Source organism: Heterodontus francisci, chromosome 9 (assembly GCF_036365525.1).
Source record: "Heterodontus francisci isolate sHetFra1 chromosome 9, sHetFra1.hap1, whole genome shotgun sequence".
NCBI classification, from domain to species: Eukaryota; Metazoa; Chordata; class Chondrichthyes; order Heterodontiformes; family Heterodontidae; genus Heterodontus; species Heterodontus francisci.
In genome coordinates this window covers 31,930,218-31,956,689 of record NC_090379.1, presented here as the reverse complement: position 1 = coordinate 31,956,689, position 26,472 = coordinate 31,930,218, and the positions used below count along the sequence as shown (strand labels likewise).

General features: G+C 41.8%; 1 protein-coding gene across 5 annotated transcripts in view; it reads left to right on the top strand.

Annotated features, from left to right (window-relative positions):
- ppp4r4 (protein phosphatase 4, regulatory subunit 4) overlaps positions 1 to 26,472 on the top strand; it is a 178,481-nt gene that overhangs the window by 22,380 nt on the left and 129,629 nt on the right. Inside the window, exon 1 of one of the 5 annotated variants that reach the window (XM_068038736.1) lies at positions 20,383 to 20,460. The exons of the other annotated variants lie outside the window; for them this stretch is intronic. The gene's annotated coding sequence lies outside the window, so the exon portion shown is untranslated. Of the gene's footprint in view, positions 1 to 20,382; positions 20,461 to 26,472 lie in introns of those variants that run through there. 5 annotated transcript variants of the gene reach the window in all.

Sequence of the window (26,472 nt, the reverse complement as noted above, 5' to 3'; positions counted from 1 at the left end):
GCCTCAGAACTGCTCTCGTCGCTACAGTATTTATATGGCTTTTCCAGTTAAGTCTCTAGTCAATGGTGACCCGCCCCCCGCAGGATGTTGGGGAATTCAGCGATTAGTCATGCTGTTGAATGTCAAGGGGTAGTGGTTAGCTTCCGTCTTGTTGGAGATGGTCATTTCCTGGCGCTTGTCTGACATGAATGTTCCTTGCCATTTATCAGCCTAAGCCTGAATGTTGTCCAAAGCTTGCATATTATCTGATTTGGGCTACTTTGATTAAATGGCCCTCGTATTAAAACCAAGTATCAAACAGAACGACTTGACTATGCTAAAAAAAAACCCAAACAGTTTCTCATAATTTACACCATAATGAAAGCTTATTTCCCGAAAAGGTAATTAGCCAGATATTATGCACTATTGCGATGGTAAATAAATAATGACTTTAGCAAGCAATGGCCAAGCCATTATTAAGATTTTATAATAAATTATAATATTATTCTGTGCAATTGCAGAAGGTAGATTTTTTTTTTCTCTATATGAGGAAAATACATTATACGCCTCTGGCAGTTTGTTTTACATGGCCCATTGACGGGAGTGCGCATTTACAGAGATTGTTTTCTCAACCTTTAATTTCATCTCTGTACTTTGTACAGTATTTATATAAGCAAAATTGCAAGAATATTTTGCTGGTAATGGTGGTTGGGGGATGCTCCAAGTAAGCCCTTAATAATCTTTCTTGAGTCTACCATAAAGACTTTCTAGTCATAAATTCTGTTAAATGTAAAATATTCTTCTGAATGTGCAGGCTCAGTAGTCTGTCTGTTGCATGTCTGCTTAGATTAAACAGATTTTTTTAAAGCAAGAAATTGCAACATGACTGGAACACAATTGAATCTTTTCTAGTTTATGTTGAGTTTACATGTGTGAGCCCGTTCCTTTTTCTCCTTCCACCACGATTAATCTTTTTCCCTTCCCCAGTATCCTATAAAAGATTGCTTTAATTGTAACAAAATTGCTCTTTTCCCATTTACTCGTTGCAGTTTGAAGTTAATTTAATTCCCTTATCTCACTGTAATGCATGGTGTTGTCTTTCAGCCAGGACAGTACAGCAATCTGGGTTAGGGCCCTCTCAGTGGACATAATCAAGATTAGCTGATGGATGCACTCTCTGGAGTACGATTGATTCTTCTGTGATTTATTTTTTCCTTTTCACCTCTACTGCCTCTGTTTGGTACTGCATCTAAGGCACTAGCTAAGGAATAGTGAAAATTGCACATAAGAGTTATAATCTTTAGGATATACAGGTTCGGGTTAGAGTCTAGGCCTCCTGCATTGAATCCAACATAGAATTTAATTAAGAATTGCTAGGCCACAAAGCCTCTCTCTCTTTTAGAAAGCATATGGTTTCACTCTGAGCACTGTTTCCCTTTCTTGAAGGAAATGATTTTCAATATGAGAGCTTTTGCAAATACAGAATACATTGAAATATTGTCTTATCCTAACAAATATAAAATGATTTTCCCTAAAAGTGACATCTTGTTACAAAACATTTTGAATGTTTTCTACTTCATCGTTTGCCACCTGCCAGATAAACCTGCTTTAGCCTATCAAATAAATAATATCATTCATATCCTTATAGTTGCATAAAGATCATATTCAGTTTGGGTCAGGATGACCTGAACTGAATCTGATCCCCCAGTGTTTGTAGTTTGGCCTCACCAATTCAGTTTGTGTGCTAGAAACTGTTGGGTTTACTTGCCAACAGATGTGCGGACGTTTCTAATTTGCAAAAGATGATAGAACATTTACAACAGGTATTTATATCTGCTTGATATAAATTTCCAGCTTTGCACATTTGGGTGATTTCAATTAAGTTATAAAGCTTAACTGTGGATTAGTGCAACTAAGTAATTTATAGCATTCATACTTAAGGGTCTTGCCATCAAGATCAGATATTTAGGGGGAAAAATACATGCTGCAAGGAATGAGCTTCCGTTTTGTTTCTCCCTGTTTGGTATTTTTGTTTAAAACCACGAGTAATGATGGCATAGAATTATAGAAACTTAACAACACAGAAGGAGGCCATTTGGCGCGTCGTGCCTTTGCTGGCTCTTTGAAAGAGCTCTCATGCTTAGTCCCACAAGCTCGCTTTTTGTCTTTAACCCTGCAAGTTCCTCGTCCTCAAGTACCTCTCCAACACCCTTTTAAAATTATTTATGGGATCAGCTTCCACCACCTTTCCAAATAGTGTTCCAGATCCCGTCAAATCTGAGTGAAAAATTATCATCTGTCTAGATCTTTTGCCAATGATTTTGAATCCATGACCTCTAGTTAGTGACCCACTGTCGATGAATATTTTTCCTTATTTACTCTATCAAAACTCTCATCATCTTGAAAACCTCTATAAGGTCACTTGATAACCTTCTCTGCTCCAGGGAGAACAGTCCTAACTTTTCCAAGCTTTCCTCATACTGAAGTCCCTTATCCTTGCGAACATCCTGGTAAACATTTTCTGAAGCCTTCCTAATGCATTTGCATCTTTCTGAAATGTGGTGCCCAGAATTGTCCACAATACTCCAGTTGAGGTCCAACCAGTGATGTATAAAGTTGTAGCATGATCTTTGCTTTTATATTCCATTTCTCTCTATATAAAATCAAGTAGCCCAATGCTTTTTTAACCATCTTATCAATTTTTCCTGGCACCTTTTAAGGATTTGCATCTATGAACATCAAGATCTTTCTGTTCATCTACACTTTTCAAAATTGACATTTAATGTAAACTACCTTTTCATCTTAATCCTTCCACTTCTCCTTATAGAAATACATCTGCCATACTTCTGCTTATTTCACTATCCGTTTTAAGTCATCCTGAACCCTATAATTGTCCTTATCTATTACTTTGCCAAGTTTCGTATCATTTACAAACTTTATTCTGCTCCTGAGTCTAGGCCATTTATATAAAAAAAAAAATTGCAAAGTGTAATGGACCCAAAACTGACCCTTGGGGAACACCACTGAAAATCACTTCTCAGTTTGAAGAACATCCATCCACCAACACCCTTTGCTTCCTGTCACTTAGCCAATTTTGTATTCATACTGTCACTTGTCCCTTAACACCATGGGTTTCCAACTTCTTAATAAACCTCCTGCGTGGCACTTTGAATGCCTTCCAGAAGTCCACATATACACCGACTGCATTAGCTTGATCAACTTTCTCTGTTACCTCATCAAAGGATTCAATGAAGTTAGTCAGACACGATTTACTATGAACAAATCCATTCTGGCTCTCTTCGATTAATCCATGCCCTTCCAAATGAAAGTTTATTTTGACCCGATAATGATTTCCAATAACTTCCGCACTAATGAAAAGTGGCAAAACATTAGCAACTCTCCAGTCCTCTGGCAGTATTCCTATAGTCAATGTGGATTAAAAGATTGTGACCAATGCCTCTACTATTTCTACTTTTAGCAACCTAGGCTGCATTCCATCTGGACCAGATGACTTGCCTACTTTCAGTTATGATCTTTTTATTACATCTTCTTTATTATTATCCAGTCCATAAATTCCCTCTCTTTTAGTGTAACCTTCACATCAGTCACTTCCTTGTAAAGACAGATACAAGCTGCTCATTTAATATTTTAGCCATGTCCTCCTGCCTCTACAGGAAGATCTTCCTTTGAGTCCTTAACAGGCCCAAACTTTTACCTAGCAAGCAACTTGCACTTTATATGTTCATTAAATTGAAGCCTAAAACATTTAATATTACTTGCTAATCTTTTCTCATAATGACTCGTTGTCTCTTCTATTAACTTCTTCAATTCCCCCCTGTACTTTCCATAATCTTTCTGGTTATTAACTGAATCTTGCTCCTGATATTTGGCATAACTCTCCTTTTTCTGTTTTATTTTTAACTTTTATTCTCTGTGTCATCCAAGGTGTATTAGCTTTGGATGCTCTTCCTTCTCCCTTCAAAGCAATATACTTAGTTGTACCTGAACTATCTCTGCCCTGAATGCCTTCCGTTGCTCTGCTCCATCACTGCTTTATCCTGAAATCACTTTTTCCAATCTACCTGTGCTAGATCCCTTCCTAAATCACTGAAATTAGCTCTTCCCGAGTTGCGCATTTTTACCTTGGATGTTTTCTAGTCTCCGCAATTACTTTTAAACCAAATTGTTATGGTGATCTCCTACTGTAACACTCTTCGCTTGTCCTATTTAATTTCCAGAACCCAATCCAAAACTGTTTCCTTCTTTGTTGGACTGGAGATACTGTGGATGGCAATGATAGCTTGAACAAGTTCCAGTTTTATGGAGCTGAGTTAACATTAGTAGAAATACAGTAATCAGTGTCAACATCAATAGTGTATGTTAACTCATGTTGGTATTGGGATTAGTAACCTTTACAAACTAGTGTCCTCCGTACTGTAATCATCATTTTCTGTTGAAATGAAAATTTTCAATAAATGAATAATATAAAACAAAAGATGCGAATTACAAGTCTTTGTACTAGATTAATGCTTAAAAGAAAATCCTGATTGTGGGATGTCCTCCCTTTCATATTGTTCAAATTAATGTGCAGTTACAGGACATGAAAATTTAAAGTTTAACATATATGATTTTTAGCTTGAGTGCTCAGATTAAAATGGTTTATCTGGGCCATCTAAAATTACATTGATTAAATATATCACGTTCTTCTATTTCAGAACATTTTTAGCTGTAGTTTGGGGGGAAATGGTAATGGCCAATTTGATTTGAAAGACGAGATCAAATCCTTCTGTTGGCTTCCTTTGTTCTTCAAATAGTACCCTATGTTGTACAAGTGGGAGCTCTTATTCCTTTGATCAGTTGTGTTTACTGCTTGAGCACTTGTTGTTTTCTGGCCCTTGGACGCTTTCATTAATAATTGCCAGAGTTTGAAACAGTAGTAGGAGTGCTTCCCATTGCTACTGACTTGTAGGCAAGTTGAGGACTGAGTCAGGGAGCACTTTTTGGTGCACACTGACGGATATCTGGAATTGTCTTTTGATTGTGTAAAAGAAGGCAAAAACTCTGAACCTATTCATGATTTGATGCTGTAACAAAGGGGGTGGGGAGGAACTGTAGATTTCTATGGAATAATATGCTAGATGGGCTGAGTGGCCTCCCTCATCTGTATGTTTAGTTGTGAAATGATGAGGGGAATAATTGGTTTACATCTTTTTGCATGTTTGAGAATACTGTGAGGGTATCACTGATTTTTGTTGTCTGTTGTGAAATTTTTGTGTGCCTCATACCTACCTTCGGGTCTTGCATAATTCTTTCTTTCTTGCATAGTAATGCAATGAGTGCTAAGCAATACCAGTGCAGAAAAGCCAGTAAAATTAAGATTACAAATGAATGTTTCTGATTACTATACGTCATTTTGAAAGAGTATGCTTGCAAAGTAATGGATTCCAGAGACAAGATTTTCCTTTGAGGGGATATAGTTGATAATGCAACATGTTGCAAAAAATTGCAGGCTTGGTTAAATTGCCTACAGAAATCGAACATATGAATATTATAGGCTGGAGAAGACGAGTTGGTGTATCCATTAATTTTATTGGCATTTCTGCACAATTTCACAACAGACAACAAAAATCAAGCCTGCCCAATTAGTTAACAGGACTATTCCAATAATCCATTTGCTTATTTCAGAACTAAATATGTTTGAATTGTAAATATGAAATTAATTGGCACCAGCAGCTTCCTCTTTAATTTGCTTCCATAACTGTTTGAATTTCATTGAGATATTTTTATTTTTCATTATCTGTTCCACAAATAAAGTTAGGTGTACTATTCTAGTTTATTCATATTCTTGCTCTCTGGAGTTTATCTGCCCGGACAATGAAATGACAGCAATCATTGTAGAAGACCTATTGTCACCTTTTTATTATGGAAAAACATAAGCCTTTCCAAAGAAAGTGCTGTCTTTCTTTGCATTTGATATGTCAATGATGAGTTTCAGCCAAGAAGAGTGAAAATAAGTCTTTAGTAAATATTTCTACGCTAATCTTACTCTATTGACCTTTTTTCTCTCCCTTTTTATTCTTGCTCAAGAAAATGCAAAGCAAGCAGGCACAATGCTGAAGAACAAATGTGGGCATATGGCCATTTTGTGACTTTGCCAAGTGAAAGAACTCAAGTAATCCAAGTCTTTGTTTTTTTTGAGCAGTTGTTAAAAAAAGGATCAAAATTAAGAATTTTATTGAGAGGTGGATAAACTACATTGAAGTATATAAATTTAAGAAGTTTTTTTTAAAAGACGCAGTTAAAAACTCCCCAGTTATGCCAGACAATTCAGTAAACTGAGGAGTGACCTCAGCATTCAGTACCGTACCAGAAGGTATATAAGGAGGAGCTAGCTTGATGTTTGGTCAGTATGTGGACTATTTGGCCTTTGACAGTTTGCCTTTTTTCTTGCTGAACGGAAAGTGAAGCAAGGTAAACTTTTCTGAAATCCTTTGCCATTCTATCACTAACTTGGAGATATGGAGTAGAAGTTTGGAGGAAAGTGAGACAAATATATTTAATTTTAGTTATACCTATTGTTCGTCATACCTTAACTCATTTTGCAACCCAGTGTCAAAATGGAGAACTTTTGCTTGACATTTAGTTTAATATTAATATCAAAAGACTCAAATGCATGAATTGATAGAGGTTTCCATACAATTTGATTGAAAGGAAGAAGGAAAGCAGATATTTTGTTCCACAACTGGTTACATTTTTGTGAAAGAAACCACTTTAACCTTCATCGTAAACCTACAATTCTCTTGCCTTCAGCTTAAACACAGAACAACTAAAGCTTCTGAAGTCAGTAAAAATGTGTTTTTATTCTGGATTTTACATTAGGTTGCACTGCTCTAACTCTGGAGTCTATTTCCAACTGTGCATTTTCACCTTTTGTGAAACTGTTCTTTATTAGAGGTTAAAGTGTGAGTATCCCTACAGGTACATTTTTTTAAAAGAATGAAATGGTAAACCAGCAACCACTTTGGAGAAGTTAGAGTTGCCATTGTAAGTGCAATTAATTAAATTCCAGCACTGATACAAAAGCCTGGATTTTAGTGCTAGGAGCTGTTTTGAGGTCAGGAAACTTGGAAGTACAGGGTCCCAAATGTTCAGCCATTTTTAACTGCTGGACGTTTTTAAAATATTTCTTCAGCATTCCTGTCCACAACCAGCCTGATTGACAGGCTAGAGAGCTGTCAGGCTGCTGCTCCTGCTAGCCCACAAGCAGTGCCATAAAGGCACTTAACTCATGGGTTCAGCCCTTCTCTCTTTTCACCTGCTTGGTTTCCTGGGAAATCCAGCCCCTATGATTAAAAATAGAATCACTGTTAAAACGAAGGCATGTAGCCTCTTTAAAATATTTCAATGACCAACCCACCTTGTGCGAAATGATTAGTCGCCTGCCCCTTGTCCTGCCTCTGTTAAAGCCGAAAGTGGGTGGGTTCAAGGTGGGTTGGGTTCCTAATTCAGATTTGTTTTTAAATTTTAACCTACCCCAACCCACTCATTTTTGGGAGTTAAAATTCAGCAATAATATTTCAGTAATCTTGTCACTTTCACTTTGCACATTGATTGACTTTTCTCATACTACTGGGATGTAATTTCCTCCTGGTGTTTTGTGTGCTTTTAAGTAAAAAAAAAAAATCTTTAAATTCCCAAAATCTTGATCAAAAATGGGAAACTTGGCTACAAATCTTTGTACTGACCCATTTAATTTGCTGCTGAAGGTGAAGATTATTTCATAAGAAAAATATTTTAAATGGGGTTCTGCAATGGAAATCTTAACTTTGTTAATTGTGTGCCTATATTTGATGGGTAAGTTGTGGGATGGGTAGTTTATTTTCTGGCAGTAAGGTTACTGGTTATTCTGTGTGCCCAGCCCCATTATACTGAGTTCACATTCTTTGAGGAATTATAATCACTGAACAGTTATATGGATAGCTTTGGGAAGCAGTGGTAGCAAGCATGCAGCCTGATGATTTTTAGGTTGGAGCATTAGCTTTGTGTCTAATTGTTATAAGCAATAATGCTGTTTCCTTTGCAAAATATCACTTGTATACCTTTAAGATTGTTCATAAAAGTCATTAATATGCTGTAAACTGTTCACTGGCAATACAGCTGTTAAAATTACAGATTTTCCAAAATAAATGTTTTGTTTATTATTTCCGACTGTGTTTGCTATTGTTTATATTTTTTTGACCATATGACTTTTGACTCAGGAATGTGGTCTTGTGCTAATAAAGTCATAGAGTTATACAGCACAGAAACAGGCCCTTCAGCCCATCGTGTCTGTGCTGGCCATAGAGCACCCAACTATTCTAATCCCATATTCTTGCACTTGGCCCGTAGCCCTGTATGCTATGGCGTTTCAAGTGCTCATCTAAATACTTCTTAAATGCTGTCAGGGTTCCTGCCTCCACCACCACTTCAGGCAGTCTGTTCCAGATTCCAACCACCCTCTGGGTGAAAAAATGTTTCCTCAAATCTGCCCTAAACCTCCTGCCCCTTACCCTAAATCTATGCCCCTTGGTTCTTGACCCTGCCGCCAAGGGAAAAAGTTTCCTCCTATCTAACCAATCAATGCCCCTCATAATCTTGTACACCTCAATCATGTCCCCCCCTCAGCCTTCTCTGCTCCAAGGAAAACAGCCCTAGCCTTTCAGTCTCTCTCCATAGCTGAAATGCTCCAGCCCAGGCAACATCCTGGTGAATCTCCTCTGTACCCTCTCCAGTGCAATCACATCCTTCCTATAGTGTGGTGCCCAGAACTGTACACAGTACTCCAGCTGTGGCCTAACTAGCATTTTATACAGCTCCATCATAACCTCCCTGCTCTTATATTCTGTGCCTGGGCTAAAAAAGGCAAGTATCCCATATGCCTTCCTAACCACCTTATCTACCTGTGCTGCTTCCTTCAGTGATCTATGGACAAGTACGCCAAGATCCCTCTGACTTTCTGTACTTCCTAGGGTCCTACCATCCATTGCCTATTCCCTTGCCTTGTTGGTCCTCCCAGAATGCATTACCTCACACTTTTCAGGATTAAATTCCATTTGCCACTTCTCCGCCCATTTTACCAGCCCATCTATATCTGCCTGTAATCTAAGGATTTCCTCCACACTATTTACGGCACCACCAATTTTCGTGTCATCTGCGAACCTACTGATCATACCTCCTATATTCACGTCTAAATCATTAATGTACACTACAAATAGCAAGGGTCCCAGCACCGATCCCTGTGGTACACCACTGGTCACAGGCTTCCAATCGCAAAAACAGCCCTCGACCATTACCCTCTGCCTCCTGCCACTAAGCCAATTTTGGATCCAAATTGCCCTGGATCCCTTCTTAACCAATCTCCCATGCGGGACCTTATCAAAAGCCTTATTGAAATCCATGTACACTACATCTACTGCTTTACCCTCATCTACACATTGAGTCATCTCCTTGAAAAATTCAGTCAAGTTAGTTAGACACGATCGCCCCCTGACAAAGCCATGCTGACTATACCTGATTAATCCCTGCCTCTCCAAGTGGAGATTAATTCTGTCCCTCAGAATTTTTTCCAGTATTTTCCCAACCACTGATGTTAGACTCACCGGCCTGTAATTACCTGGTTTATCCCTACTACCCTTCTTGAATAATGGTACCATATTCGCTGTCTTCCATTCCTCTGGTACCTCTCCTGTGGCCAGAGAAGATTTGAAAATTTGTGTCAAAGCCCCTGCTATCTCCTCCCTTGCCTCACATAACAGCCTGGGATAAATCTCATCTGGGCCTGAGGATTTATCCACTTTTAAACCTGCTAAAACAGCTAATATTTCTTCCCTTTCAATGCGAATATGTTCGAGTATATCACAGTTCCCCTCCCTGATTGCTACACCTACATCATCCTTCTCCATAGTGAACACTGATGAAAAGTAATCATTTAAAACCTCACCTATGTCCTCCGGCTCCACACAAAGATTGCCAGGTTGGTCTCTAATGGGCCCTATTCTTTCCCTGGTTATCCTCTTACCCTTAATATACTTATAAAACGCCTTGGGGATTTTCCTTTATCTTGTCCGCCAGACTTTTTTCATGCCCCCTCTTCGCTCTCCGAATTACTTTTTTAAGTGCCATCTACACTTTCTATATTCCTCTAGTGCCTCCGCTGTTTTCAGCATTTGGGATCTGCTGTAAGCCTCCTTTTTTTTTCCTGATCCAATGCTCTATATCCCTTGACATCCAGGGTTCCCTGGGCCTGTTAGTCCTACCCTTCACCTTAACGGGTACATGTTGGCTCTGGACTCTCACTGTTTGCTCTTTGAATGACTCCCACTGATGTGATGTAGACTTTCCTACAAGTAGCTGCTCCCAGTCCACTTTGGCCAGATCCTGTTTTATCATATTGAAATCAGCCTTCCCCCAATTCAGTACCTTTTATTTCTGGTCCATCTTTGTCCTTTTCCATAACTACCTTAAATCTTAGAGTTATGGTCACTATCCCTGAAATGCTCCCCCACTGTCACTTTTATTTATTTATTTTTATTTAGAGATACAGCACTGAAACAGGCCCTTCTGCCCACCGAGTCTGTGCCGACCATCAACTACCCCTTTATACTAATCCTATACTAATCCCATTTTCCTACCACATCCCCACCTTCCCTATATTTCCCTATCACCTACCTATACTAGGGGCAATTTATAATGGCCAATTTACCTATCAACCTGCAAGTCTTTGGCTGTGGGAGGAAACCGGAGCACCCGGTGAAAACTCACGCAGTCACAGGGAGAACTTGCAAATTCCGCACAGGCAGTACCCAGAATTGAACCCGGGTCGCTGGAGCTGTGAGGCTGCGGTGCTAACCACTGCGCCACTGTGCCGCTCAGTTCTACCACTTGACTGGTTTGATTCCCTAGGATTAGGTCCAGTACTGCCCCTTCCCTTTGTAGCACTTTCTACATACTGGCTCAAAAAGCTCCCCTGTATGCATTTTAAGAATTCCGCCTCCTTTAAGCCTTTTGCAGTAAGACTATCCCACTTAATATTGGGGAAGTTGAAATCCCCTACTATTATTACCCTATTATTTTCACACCTCTCACAGATTTGCCTACATATCTGCTCCTCTATCTCTTCCTGACTACTACAGGCCTCCAAACAGGCACCCAGCCAAGTGATTGCCCCCTTTTTGTTTTTAAGTTCTACTCAAATGGCCTCATTTGAGGAACCTTCGAAGATGTCATCCCTCCTTACTGCAGTAATTGACTGCTTGATCAACAGTGCAATGCCACCTCCTGTTTTATCCCCTCCCCTGTTGCGCCTGAAGATTCTATACTCTGGAATATTGAGCTGCCTGTCCTGTCCCTCTGTCAACCATGTCTCTGTGATAGCAATAATATCCTAATCCCATGTGCTAATCAGTGCCCTCAATTTATCTGCCTTATTAGTAAGACAGCTTGCATTGAAATAGATGCAATCCAACCTTGCATTTTTCCCTTGTGCCTTACCAGGTCTATATTTGCTCTGCCTTCCAGGCTGACTCACTTTCTGTTCTATATTACCCCCTACTGTACCTCCACTCTGTATCCTATCCCCCTGCCAAATTAGTTTAACCACCGCCCCCCCCTCCACCCAACAGAACTAGCAAATCTCCCAGCAAGGATGCTTGTCCCATTCCGGTTCAGGTGCAACCCGTCCAACTTGTACAGGTCCCACCTTTGCCAGAAACAGACCCAGTGATCCAGGAAACTAAAGCCTTCCCTCCTGCACCATCTCCTCAGCCACGCATTCATCTGCTCTATCCTCCTATTTCTAAACTCACTAGCACTTGGCACCGGGAGTAATCCAGTGATTACAACCTTAGAGGTCCTGCTTTTTAATCTGCTACCTAGCTCCCTAAATTCTTGTTGCAGGACCTCATCGCTTTTTTACCTATGTCGTTGGTACCAATGTGTACCACGACCTCTGGCTGCTCACCCTCCCCCTTTCAGAATGTCCTGCAGCCGCTCCGCGACATGACCCTAGCACCAGGGAGGCAACATAGCATCCTGTAGTCCACAGAAACGCCTGTCTGTACCCCTTACGATAGAATCCCCTATCACTATAGCTCTTCCACGCCTTTCTTCCCCCTGCTGTGCAGCAGAGCCATCCTTGGTGCCATGGACCTGGCTGTTGCTGCTTTCCCCTGGGAAGTCATTCCCCCCCCGAACAGTATCCAAAGCGGTATATCTGTTTGAGAGGGGGATGGCCACAGGGGACTCCTGTACTACCTGTCTGCGTCTACTACTACGCTTGGTGGTCACCCATCCCTTTTCTGCCTGTGCTGCCATTACCTGCGGTGTGACCTGCGGTGTGACCTGCGGTGTGACCTGCGGTGTGACCTGCGGTGTAAATGTGCTATCCACGACGTCCTCAGCATCACGGATGCTCCACAGTGAATCCACCTGCAGCTGTAGCTCCGTTATGCGGGTAGTCAGTAGCTGCAGATGGATGCACTTCCTGCACATATGGTTGTCAGGGACACTGGAAGCATCCCTGATTTCCCACATAGTGCAGGAAGAGCATATCACGGGGCTCAACTCTCCTGCCATGACTTACCTTTAAATTAATTTAGTTACTCCCTTTAAAAAATACTGATGAACAACTGTGACAACTGAAAGAGTTTTTAAAAGTCCCTCTGTGAGATGCAAGACTATTGTATTCTCTCTTTGGCCTCCTTGTCTCGAGAGACAATGGGTAAGCACCTGGAGGTGGTCAGTGGTTGGTGAAGCAGCGCCTGGAGTGGCTATAAAGTCCAATTCTAGAGTGACAGACTCTTCCACAGGTGCTACATATAAAATTGGTTGTCGGGGCTGTTACACAGTTGGCTCTCCCCTTGCGCCGCTGTCTTTTTTCCTGCCAACAGCTAAGTCTCTTCGACTCGCCACGCTTTAGCCCCGCCTTTATGGCTGCCCGCCAGCTCTGGCAATCGCTGGCAACTGACTCCCACGACTTGTGATCAATGTCACAGGACTTCATGTCGCATTTGCAGACGTCTTTAAAGCGGAGACATGGACAGATGGGGGTTCTGATACCAGTGACGAGCTCCCTGCACAATGTGTCCTTGGGCATCCTGCCATCTTCCATGCGGCTCACATGGCCAAGCCATCTCAAGCGCCGCTGGCTCAGTAGGGTGTATATGTTGGGGATGTTGGCCACCTCGAGGACTTCTGTGTTGGAGATACGGTCCTGCCATCTGATGCCAAGGATTCTCCAGAGGCAGCGAAGATGGAATGAATTGAGATGTCGCTCTTGGCTGACATATGTTGTCCAGGCCTCGCTGCCGTAGAGCAAGGTACTGAGGACACGGGCTTGATACACTCGGACTTTTGTGTTCCTTGTCAGTGCGACATTTTCCCACACTCTCTTGGCCAGTCTGGACATAGCAGTGAAAACCTTTCCTATGCACTTGTTGATTTCTGCATCGAGAGACAGGTTACTGGTGATAGTTGAGCCGAGGTAGGTGAACTCTTGAACCACTTCCAGAGCGTGGTTGCCGATGTTGATGGATGGAGCATTTCTGACGTCCTGTCCCATGATGTTTGTTTTCTTGAGGCTGATAGTTAGGCCAAATTCGTTGCAGGCAGCCACAATCCTGTCGATGAGTCTCTGCAGACACTCTTCAGTGTGAGATGTTAATGCAGCATCGTCAGCAAAGAGGAATTCCCTGATGAGGACTTTCTGTACTTTGGTCTTCTCTCTTAGATGGGCAAGGTTGACCAACCTGCCACCTGATCTTGTGTGGAGGAAAATTCCTTCTTCTGAAGGCTTGAACGCATGTGAGAGCAGCAGGGAGAAGAAGATCCCAAACAGTGTAGGTGCGAGAACACAACCCTGTTTCATGCCACTCAGGATAGGAAAGGGGTCTGATGAGGCGCTGCTATGCTGAATTGTGCCTTTCATATTGTCATGGAATGAGGTGATGATACTTAGTAGCTTTGGTGGACATCCGATCTTTTCTAGTAGTCTGAAGAGACCACGTCTGCTGACGAGGTCAAAGGCTTTGGTGAGATCAGTGAAAGCCAAGTAGAGGAGCATCTGTTGTTCACGGCATTTCTCCTGTAGCTGGCGAAGGGAGAACAGCATGTCAATGGTGGATCTCTCTGCTCGAAAGCCACACTGTGCCTCAGGGTAGACACGTTCAGCCAGCTTCTGGAGCCTGTTTAAAGTGACTTGAGCGAAGACTTTCCCCACTATGTTGAGCAGGGAGATCCACGGTAGTTGTTGCAGTCACTGCGGTCACCCTTGTTCTTATAGATGGTGATGATATTGGCATTGCGCATGTCCTGTGGTACTGCTCCCTCGTCCCAGCACAAGCAAAGCAGTTTGTACAGTGCTGAAAGTATAGCAGGTTTGGCACTCTTGATTATTTCAGGGATAATGCTGTTCTTCCCAGGGGCTTTTCCGCTGGCTAGAGAATCAATGGCATCACTGAGTTCCGATTTTGTTGGCTGTACGTCCAGCTCATCCATGACTGGTAGAGGCTGGGCTGCATTGAGGGCAGTCTCAGTGACAACATTTTCCCTGGAGTACAGTTCTAGGTAGTGCTGCACCCAGTGGTCCATTTGCTTACGTTGGTCAGTGATTGTGTCCCTTGATTTAGATTTGAGGGGGGGGGCGATCTTCTTGATGGTTGGCCCAAAAGCTCTCTTAATGCCATCATACATTCCTCTGATGTTTCCAGTGTCAGAGGCCAACTGAATATGACTGCTTAGGTGTTGCCAGTAGTCATTTGCACAGCGCCTGGCTCTTTGTGCACTGTTTCTGGCTGCTTTAAGTGCTACGGATGTTAACTCGCTGGGGGCTTTCTTGTAGTTCAGCAGTACAATGCGCTTAGCGGCTATGACAGGTTCCAGCTCTTCAAAGTGAGATTGAAACCAGTCTGCATTCCGCTTCACACGTTTGCCATAGGTGGTCATTGCTGAGTCATACATGCATCTCTGGTGTGGGCCCACTTGGTCTCTGCATCCCTTGTAGGAGTGTTTGAAGGGCTTTTTCAAATTAATTTAGAAGCTTATGTAACAGCTGTGGATGAGAAATTCTGCTAGTGTTGATGCGCGGGTGGCCCTTCTGCTTGGAGTGATGCAGCTTCTTTGGTTTGAGTCTAACCTTGCTGCACACCAGGGAGTGGTCGGTGTCGCAGTCCGCACTGTGGAAGCTGCGTGTGATTTGAACGCTGTTTAAAGTGGCTTGCCTTGTGACGATGAGGTCCAGTTGGTGCCAACGACGTGATCTTGGGTGCCTCCAAGAAACCTGGTGACCGGGTTTAGTGTGAAAGAATGAGTTGGTGATGCAGAGGTTATGATAGGTACACAACTCAAGCAGTCTCTGTCCATTCTCATTCATCTTTCCAGTGCCATAGCGCCCAAGGCAGGAGTGCCATGAGTCATGGTCGGCTCCAACCCTGGCATTAAAGTCCCCCAGCAGGAACAGGTGTTCGGTATTGGGGACGCTATTAATGATATTATGGAGTTCCTCATAGAACTTGTCTTTAGCTTCAGGTGGGGAGCAGAGTGTTGCAGCATAGATGCTGAGTTGGTGAACAGTCGGGTGGACAGTCTGCGTTCCGAGCCATTTGAGGGTGGCTCTATCATGCTGAGCAAAGAGTTTCTGATGGCGAAGCCCACTCCATGCTGTCTTGGTTCTTCAGGATCCCTACCTGCCAGAAGAAGGTGTAGTCTTGCTCTCTTAGAGATCCGCTCGCAGGGAGGCGTGTCTCCTGAAGTGCTACAATGTCTACATTGAGTCTACTGAGCTCGTTGTTAATGTTGGCGGTCTTCTGAGAATCGTTGATTTGTGTAAGGTCTTCCGACAGGCCAGGACACATAGTTCTGACGTTCCAGCTTGCAAAATGAAGGGCTGGTACCTTCTTTCCTTTTTTTGTCGTGCTGTTTGGTGCGGTGTTACAGTCCACTTGTTGGGCAGTGACCCTGAGCTCCAAGCACCCATTGAAGCAGATGGACTGTGGCGGGACAGAACCTTACTGACCGGGGGCTGCACGGTTTGAGGCGGGCGGTAGCTGTCCAGTGAGATGCAATGACCTCTCCCACTGACAAAGGCAACCCATGGTGCCCAATCTCTACGCCAATTTAGCTGGACTTATAACCCGTAACTGCTGCCTTCCATGTTGTTTTGGTCGCTGTGAGGCGAATATGGAGTGACCTTTCCATGGCGCATGCCTGGGCGGATGTATGGAGGTTGTGAGTTGCCCAAGCGTCAAAAGCCCCCTCTCGGCCTTCCTGGTGGGGTCCAAAGGAGTGCAGAGCACGACATTTGGCACCAGTATGGCTACAGGAACTGCCGGAAACATGCCAAAGGTGACAAATGATCGCCTTCGGGGTTCCGCTCCGGATTTTCTGTTAGGGCCTACTACCTTAGCCTTGGTCTCTCCCGAGACGCCCGCAAGGCAGTGGGGTTGTTAGGGCCCCTGCTCAGGGATAGGTGGATGCCGGTGGGAGGAGGTGGGGGCGAGGGGGAGTGTATTGTATTCACTCCTCCTTAAAAGCCCTTAGTTGATTTTCCATCTGATCCAGCTCCCACCCAGTCTCACTACCTTCAGCCCTTGAATACGCTGTTGCCACTCAGCTCCATTTCCCCAAAGTGTGGAGGTTGTCTTTTTCAAAGTTATCAGTGACATCCTTTGTGGTTATGACCATGGTGCATCGTTCTTCCTAGCCTTTCTTGACATCTTTGCAGATGTCAACTCAATTCTCCTCCACTAGCGCTCCTCCCGTATACCGCTGCCCTTGTCAGGTCGATTCCTGCCTGTCCCAATGATGCCAGCAGATCTCTTGCCTCTGCTCTATCATCTTACTTATGTCCCAAAGCTTCATCCTTGGTCTGCTTTTCCTCATCTACATGCTGCCCTTTGGTAATGTCATTCAAATGCATGGGATCAGCCTTCAAATACATGCTGACAATATTCAGATTTCCTCTCTGCCACCATCTTGAACTCCTTCACCACACCTCTGTTGTGTTACTGTACAGCTGGCATCAAGTCTTGAATGAGCAGCAATATCCTTCAACTGAACATCAGTCATCCTGTTCAGTTTTCACCAAAAGCTTAGTCCCTAGCTGCCTGCTTAGTGTGAGACTGATGGATTGCAATGCCAGAGAAACCAAGTGAAGCTTCAAGTTTCAGATCCTAGCTACTGCCTATTTCCGTCCTCAGCACCAGCCAATTCTACCCCATCTCTCTCCAACTCTTACCGAATTTATTATCGACACTCTTCTCATGTCCATGCTAGATTACTCCAAAGCTCTCTTTATATGCTCCCTAAATTTTATTCTTCCAGTCTTTGAAGGTGGTGGGATATATTAAGAGAGTAGTTAACAAAGTATATGGGATCTTCGGCTTCATAAATAGAGGTATTGAGCACAAGAGCATGGAAGTTATGCTGAACCTTTATAAAGCTCTGATTAAGGCACAAGTAGAGTATTGCATCCAGTTTTGGTCATCACACTTTTGGAAGGAGGTGAGGGTCCTTGAAAGGGTGCAGAGGAGATTTGCCAGAATGGTTCCAGGGTTGGGGAATTTTAGCTGCAGGTTAAGTTGGAAAAGCTGGGGTTGTTCTCCTTGGAGGAAAGGAGATTGAGGGGAGATTTGATAGAGGTGTACAAGATTCTGATAGGTTTTGATAGGGTCGACAAAGAAAAGCTGTTCCCATTAACCGATTGTACAAGGACTAAGGACATGGATTTGGGCAGGAGATGCAGAGGGGATGTGAGGAAGAACTTTTTAAAGCAGCGAGTGGTTATGACCTGGAACTCATTGCTTATGAAGGTTGTGGAAGTGGAGACAAAGAATGATTTTAAAAGGAGTTGAATAGGCACTTGGGGGAAATAAACTTCCTGAGCTACGGGGATCGAGCCAGGGAATGGGACTGATTTGGATTGCTCTACAGAGAGCTGGCATGGACTTGATGAGTTGAATGACCACCGTCTGTGCAGTTATGACTCTATGGGCTGAATTTTATGAGCGCGCTGCAAATTGCAGCGGCGCTCTCCGATCGCGGTGGCCTTCCTGCGTGGATGCGCCATCGTTGAGCCCCCCGCAATATTTCACGCGGGGGCCCGTTTAAATGGAGGGGGCGGCCGTTGCATCCCTGGCGCCGGTGCAATTTTTAAAGGGCTTCAAGCCCTTAGATGAAATTCTTAAAATCATATTATGACTGAATCGTGTTCAAAATACTTAAGTGAAAATTGGAGGCCCTTTTCCCACCCCCCGCCAATGTTTGCTTTCAGGCCTTTATCACCAAAAGTAACTTTATTCCCAACCCGAACTTCCCTTCTCTTCCCCCCACCCCCCCCGCAACCTTGTAACATTTGCCCTTCAAACCCTTCCCACCATCCCCACAGTCAATACAAAGTGTTTTCCCCGTTCCCCTGCCCCCAGCCCTGGTAATTTCACTCCTCACCTCGGAACTCGAAATGGAGTTCCAAAGGCGTGGGAGTTCCAGCCAGAGGCCGGAATATCAGCATGGGGCAGCCATCACTGCCAGATATGTTGTTGTTCTTTAATTTTACTATAATTTGCATATGAAAATGAGGGCCCCACCGCCAGGTGGCGGTGGTGGGGGGGGAGGGGGGTGGTCGGGGGCTGCACCGACACCTCACCGCCGCCGGTAAAATAAGGCGAGGCCTTCACGGCGTCGGGGATCGTTGCGGGCCTCTTCCAGAAGAACTTTCCGGGCCCCCCACCACAACCTCCAAGCCAGAGGGCCAGTAAAAATCAGCCCTATGACTCTGTTGCAACTCGGCCAAATCGCATCAAACATAGCATTAGATCAAGAGTGAGTAAATAAAACGATGAGTAAGAGTTTGGAACAGTTATAGAGATTGAGAGTTGCAAGTAAATATTTTGGGCAGATTTTATTTTTACTTTTCTTTGCAGGTACTCCTCTCCTTGCTTGGTTCCACATATCTAAGAGACTAGTTAGTTCGCAGGTACAATAGGTGACATAAACACAAAATAACAACTTTGTTAAAAATTGACCATCTTAGTTATAGTTATTTCATAAAATTAATATGTGTATGCGCTGTGTTGATCAGGATACACTGTTTATACCTTTTATAGCTTGGTACATAACATGGATGTCAAACTGAGTTATATTTTAAATTAAAAACAGAAAATGCCCGAAATACTCAGCAGGTTAGGTATTATCTGTGGAGAGAGAAACAGAGTTAATGGGTCCAGTTTTAACTCTGTGTAAGTGAATGTGTTTTGAGTTTCAGGTCAATAACTTTTCGGCAGAACCATTTATTTAGTTGGTGTAGCAATATGTTAAGGTCAAACCAAATGTAATACAAGTTATGTAACAAACGCCATAAGAGATAATTGCATCTTTTTAAAATTATGATTGTTGGTCCTCTGCACAGCGTTTGGATTCTACAATATAAAGCATTTGAGTTTGTTGTAAATATGATAATTGCACTCAAAACACCAAGAAAACCAAACTATAATAACCATTTAAATACTCGCACATTGTAATGAAGAGATCAAAAGTATGTCATCTGCAAAGCACTCCAGCAAAATATTTTTAAAATGTAGGACTCTAGCATTGTTCCATTTTGCCCAAATAAAGGGAGTTTACCAGTTACAGATTTCTAACAAAGTAATGCACAAACTCAAAACATTTACAGGATAAAATTGTCCTAGCTTCGTGCAAACAAGTAGGCAATACAAGGATGTCAAATAAGTACACCTTCTGCAAGCAGCCATTATTTTAGGCAGACCTGGAATTAAGATCAGTTACCTAATTTGAGTTCATCACCACTGCAACACTAATTCGTTTTCCAGATTGTCTTTCGCCATTGCTAAACCACTATTAGAGTTACAACAGTGCATGCATCTTTCATTGATTTGGGGTCCTTGTATTAATGCTGTAAAGGCACCCTTTTGAATTCTGGCTACACCACCATGTTGTAGCTTGCCATAGCAACAGAACAGATAAAAAAACTTTGAATAAACTAATTCATTTAAGGGCTGTCTGGAATTGCCAACATTATCATAAGCATACAGATTCTTTCTTTTACTTCTCTTCCCTCTACCCCATTAAGCATACTGAACAATAATATTTTCCTCATCTATTTTCTGCCCTCCTCACTGGATTTAAGAAAAGTTTTTTCCTCCCCTTTAAACTGATATTACCTATGTCTCTTTCCTCTTTCTTTTGGGTCTCTGCCCTTCAAAATTGCCCTATGGCTTGTTCTGATTTCATATCATCTTCCACTATCTATCTATCTCCCATATTTTCTCTCTCCTGTTTCAGCGACAGCTCTTATCAACACTGCATCGTGCGAAATTGGGGCGGCGGGAGTGTTGCATCATATCAATCTCCCCGTTCCTTCAGTTCTTCACAGACCTACAGAGACTTCAGTAGGGAGAAAATTGCGTTTCAAAAATCTACTGGGGACATCAGGTAAAGTGCTTCAACCTTTGATTGTGGATAAACCCTTAAGATTTTTTTTCTTCAGTTCTACATAGACCATTTCCCTACCTCCCTTATCTCTCCATGCATCTGCTTTGTATGCTTCTGATAAGATTTATGGGCAAAATCCTATCTGTCTAGTGGGGCACTAAAACTGTTTACTGCTAATTGAAAATTACATTTGAACTAAAATCACAAAGCAAATTCAAACCGCATTAATACTGATGAAACAACATTTAAAGTCATACTGCTGATAGGGCAACATTTGAAGTTTTATCAATTTTAAATTGAAATATTTGCCACAGTTCTTGCATTCATTAACCATTGTGCTCACAGCCCATAGTTTTTTGTCCATTACTGACCTTGGAGCCCATAATTCTGAATTGGGAAAGTAATATAATACCTTCCATCTATGAAAGACGATGGACACGCAGCAAACGCTCAATTTAGATGGGGTGTCTTCTCTTGGTGCACCTTTGCTGTTGGCTGTGAACACCAGTCCTTGAGAGGCAGGTTCTGCCACAAGTGCTGCAGGTGAAACTGCCAAGTGATGCTGTGAATTGTTTTTGGCGTTAGTGCCTGGTCGTAGTGGTAATGCATACCATAGAAATGTTAGGCACAGAAGGAGGCCATTCAGACGATCGTGTCTGCTCCGGCTGAAAAACTAGCCGCCCAATCTAATCCCACCTTTCAGCACCTGTTCCGTAGCCTTGCACGTTACAGCACTTCAGGTGCATGTCCAGGTACCTTTTAAAAGATTTGATAGTTTCTGCCTCCACCACCAATCCAGGCAGTGAATTCCAGGCACCCACCACCCTGTGGGTGAAAAAGTTTTTCCTCATGTCCTATCTAATCCTTCTACCAATCACCTTAATTCTGGTAATTGACCTCTCCGTATGGGGAAACAGGTCCTTCCTGTTTACTCTATCCAGACCACTCGTAATTTTGTACACCTCAATTAAGTCACTCCTCAGCCTCCTCTGTTCTAAGGAAAACAACCCTAGCCGATCCAATCTTTCCTCATAGCTGCTACTTTCAAGCCCTGGCAACATTCTTGTAAATCTCCTCCGTACTCTCTCCAGAGCAATTATTATGCAATTATAATGTCATTCCGGAGTCTACAGCTATCCTTTTCACTACCAACTACACGGCCAGTTTTTATGTCAGCTGCAAATTTCCCAATCATGCCTCCTACATTTAAGTCCAAATCATTAATATATACCACAAACAGCAAGGGACCCAACACTGAGCCCTGTGGAACGCCACTGGTAACCACTTTCCATTTGCAAAAACATCTGTCAACCGCTACCCTTTGTTTCCTGTCAACAGAAGCCAATTTTGGATTCAACTTGCCACATTCCCCTGTATCCCATGGGCTTTCTATTTTTCTGACCAGTCTGCCATGTGGGACCTTGTCAAATGCCTTACTAAAATCTATGTAGACCACATCCACTGAACTACCCTTATCAATCCTCCTTGTTACTATCTCAAAAAATTCAATCATGTTAGTAAGACGCGACCTTCCTATAACAAAGCCATGCTGACTATCCCTGATTAATCCATGCCTTTCCAAGTGGCAGTTTATCCTGTCTCTCACAATAGATTCTAATAATTTACCCACCACCGAGGTCAGACTGACTGGCCTATAATTACTTGGCCTATCCCTCGCACCCTTTTTTAAACAATGGTACAACATTCGCAGACTTCCAATCCTCTGGTACCTCCCCTGTATCTAGTGAGGATTTGAAGATGATCCTCAGAACATCTGCTGTTTCCTCTCTGGCTTCCTTTAACAAGCTGGGATGCAATCCATCTGGCCCTCATGATTTATCCACTTTCAAGAATGTTAGACCCTCTAGTACTTCCTCTCTCATTATGCTTATTGTATCTAATATTTCACACGCCTCTTTTACTGCAATGTCTGCATCATCCCTCCTTTGTAAAGACAGAGACAAAAAACTATTAAGAACCAGCCTGTAGGATGTGTCGCCATTTCCCTCTTTCGCCAGCTAGTGACTCCCAGGTGTGATGGTTGACATTTAGGGCCTTCATGTCACACTTGCAAGCATTCTTGAAGTGGAGCTTTGGGTGCCACACTGGTTGTTTGGCCCTGGCTACTTCACCATATACAAGGTCCTTGGGTATGCCCAAGACAAATTAGGAAATTATTGCTTAAAACAGTACAGAGACCAATTTTATTAACATACTATCAGACCTTTTTGAGTATCTTAATGCTAGTCAATGAAGTAGGCCTAATTTTTACCAGGATAAGCTGTTTAAAAAAATTGTGTCCAATATTTAAACGTACTGTATTTTTGTGCAGTGGTAACATTGCCAACTAAGGAAAAAGTTGCACCAGAATTAAAGGAGATTAAGGAGACTAAGGTACCTACAACATGTTAACAGTTACCATTTTTTGAGGAGTTATTCTCAGTGGAAATGTTTTTCTATAGCTTACTAAAGACCACTAGCAGATGTAAGATACAGGCTCTGCACTGATGCAGGGTAGGACATACTAACATTACTTTTGTCAGTAGACTTTGATTGTCCACCAGTGTCATTTTTTGAAATTCGTTTCATCTCTTCATGGAAAGAATTCAGGAACATGGTATGTTTGTGTGTTTTGACACAAAACAAATGTACATAAATGTTTCATCTTTTTTAAAAAAAAGTTAAGCACATATGCATAGATTTAAGAATTGTATTCAAGCCAGACGGACCAGATTTGTATTCAAGCCAGATGAACCAGTTTGCAGCATTTTATATTTTGCAGTCTATATCAAACTAATACAATGAACGTCAAATACCTCACCAAGCCAGGCTGTCCTTGATTCATTTTGAGAATAACAGGAGATGGTGAGTGAGGGTGGAGTGGGGCGGGGAAGAGGGGTAACTGCTTTCATCGATAAGCTTGCTGGCAAAATATTGATTGAGAAAGGCAACAGAGAGAGAGAGCTTTCTCACTGGTGAAGTACAGAGAAAAGGGACAATAAAACACATGAGCAATCAGTGAGTCATCTAGGTCTTGGAGGATGACGTGCAGGAAAACACCTGGTCAAGTGAGGGGAAATTTGCTCACTTCAGACCCAGAGCCAGTTGGGATCAGAAGACGGACCAGAAAAAACGTAAGTGAGCTTGCAGGTAGGGATAGTGTTATAATTTATTTTTTCTTCTCAAGGAGGATTATGTAGTTAGTTTAATCAAGGTGAGAGCTGATTAAATCTGTTACTCTGTAGGATCAATTGCTGGCTGTAATATGAAGTAGTTTAACAGACCTTCTTTCACTAAATATTTCAGTTTGCCTTTGGAAAGATTGGGAAATGGTGTGTGAGGGCATGTGGGAAACATATACTTAATTTGGGTCGCAAACAGGTGCTATTGTATAGTTAGATTTTGGACAGTATGGGCACACTGCTAAATGTAAGAGTAGCATTGTTGTACCTGAGAGAAGTATTAAGTATACCTAAAAATTACACCTGAAACAATTGTATCTGTTCCTGTGCCCAATGTGGAAGTAGGTGTGCATTTCCATCCTTGAGTAAATGAGCCATTTTATGCCATCATTGTACCTCTAGGTTCCTTCATGGAGCATTTTCTATTCAGCTAATTTTTCCTCAATTTCCCTCTGGACATGATATCCAATTACAAAAGTAATTGACTTAAGCCCTGCAATTAATATCTGATTCTTACTTTAAGCTCCTTTCTTTGTCCCAATTTCCTTTTTATTCCTTTTTTTGTGGAAATCATAGTCCATTTAAAAAGGAAAATTGAAGTGGGACTGTAGGAATATCTACAAAGAATGTAAATGAACCACTACTGGAGATAAGTATTCAAAAAATCTATTAAAGAGTAAAGTAAATGGCATCCCAGTCTATGGAGGAAGGTTGACACGAGTTAGCATGGCCAGTTAACCTTATTTCAGGATAAACATCTATGGTCTATAGAATAACAATGGTGACTTGCATTTAAGTAGAGTTTTTAATGTAGGAAGTATCTTGAGTTTCATAGAGGAAGGAAGGAATGGACACAGCCATTTTGAGAGAATTGTGGGGGGTGGGGTGGGGGAGGTGGTGCAGAAAACACAAGATATTGGACAGTTGAGATGATTTTATGAAGGGCTGGTCATGTTTGATTAATTTAATTGAATTGTTTGAAGAAATAATAGTGCCTAGATAAAGGTAGCATGGTGGATATTGCATATGGATTTTCAGAAGGTGTTTGATAAGTTGCCAGATAAGAGAATTGTGAAAGTTAAGGACAGTTTGGATAGGTAAATGACTGCCAAATAGAAGGAACAAAATGAATGTTTTCTGGGTTAGCTAGATGTGACTGGTGTCTCTCCTGAATCTATGTTAGAACCACTTTTATTTTCCATTTGTATAAAAGATTTGAACATTGGCACAAAAGGAATAATATCAATGTTTGCTGATAACCAAATTGTATGGTTGGGGAACATAACAAAGGATTACTGGAGGAGGAGAAGAACAGTGAAAGGAAGTACCCAAAATAGTAAGATTATTGACAATGGGGGAGCAGAGTGATCTGAAAGTGCAGATAAGAGTTTTAAAGGTGGGAGTTCAGTTAGAAATGACAAATGGGATTCAAATTTTTATATATAGAGTAATTGAATATAAAAGTGAGGAAATTATGTTTAATTATGGAAATTTGTATAATACACCGGCTAGACTACAGTTAGGAACAAATGTCAAGGGGGGATCTCAGAATTATGAAAGATTTTAGAGGATAAGAATTGTGGCAAATTGAATCCATGGGTTGACGAACAAGGAACTAAGCCATATAAACTTACTAAAATATTAAAAGGTAATGTTAGAAATTTTTTCACTTTTTAAAATATTAAATACTTAAACAAAAATGCCCATTGAGAAAATTTAAGAGAATTGGATCAGTATTTGAAAAGTAAGAAAGTAAATTGGGGAAAGAGCAAGAAAATGGAATTGGAATGGATGGCTTCAATTGAAGAACTGGTGCCAGCAATGGAGGTGGAGGCACGTGGCCGAAAAAACAGATTACCTTCACAATCTGATTCTATTGATGGCAAGTAATGTTTCCTTTTGCTATTATTTCAGTACAGTTCAGCATCCTTTAAAATCATGCTTCATGTTAAGCCATAACTTTTTTATTCTGGTCCAGGGAAACTCAAGTTTATTGCTGTTGTGACTGAGAAGTTGGAATTGCAAGATTGAATCTGCAACCTTCTTGCTGTATGCGACTTAGTACTACACCACACAATTGTTTTACATTTTGAGCCAATCATCATCCTCAGAACTTATCTGCTCAGCCTCCCAGTTGATTTCAGTTGTAGATTATAATTTTTGCATGTTTTTTTATGGCTCAGAAAACATCTGATTAAAATTAACATGATTAATTAATCTTTGACACACTTCCTACTATACACATTTGTATTTGTGTGGATAAGCTCTACTAAGAATATACTCCTTTGGGGCAGATATGGAGAAAATAGTATTTTTTTCAGAGTTAAGACTGGTAAATTTTGAAATTACTTAATAGTAAAATCGCAGAATTGTTGCTGCGCAGAAGAAGATCATTCAGCCCATCATGTTCACTCTCTGAGCAACTCACTTGATGCCATTTCCCCGCCTTCTCCCTGTAGCTCTCAAAACAGTATGAAAACCAGCAGATATTTTATATTTGTCAACTTTAATAACACACAATAGCTCAGATTTTGTGGTCAGGAGTGAATGAATGATACTTGCCATTGATTGCACTTAAGCTTGCCCACAGACTTTCTATCTGCTTTTGCATTGCTTCTTGCAGTTATAAGTAATCCAGAACAACATGGCACCCTCTACATGGGATCTGGGATCCATGTGAACAGGGCAAGCAACAGTGTGTCTACTTAACTAATCAGATTGAAGAATCCTTACTGACCCAGGCAGAGTCTAAGCCAGGAAGTGTAAGTTAGAATGTTTAATTCCATGCCAAATCATGTACAGAAAGAAAAATAAAGGAAAAGATGGAATT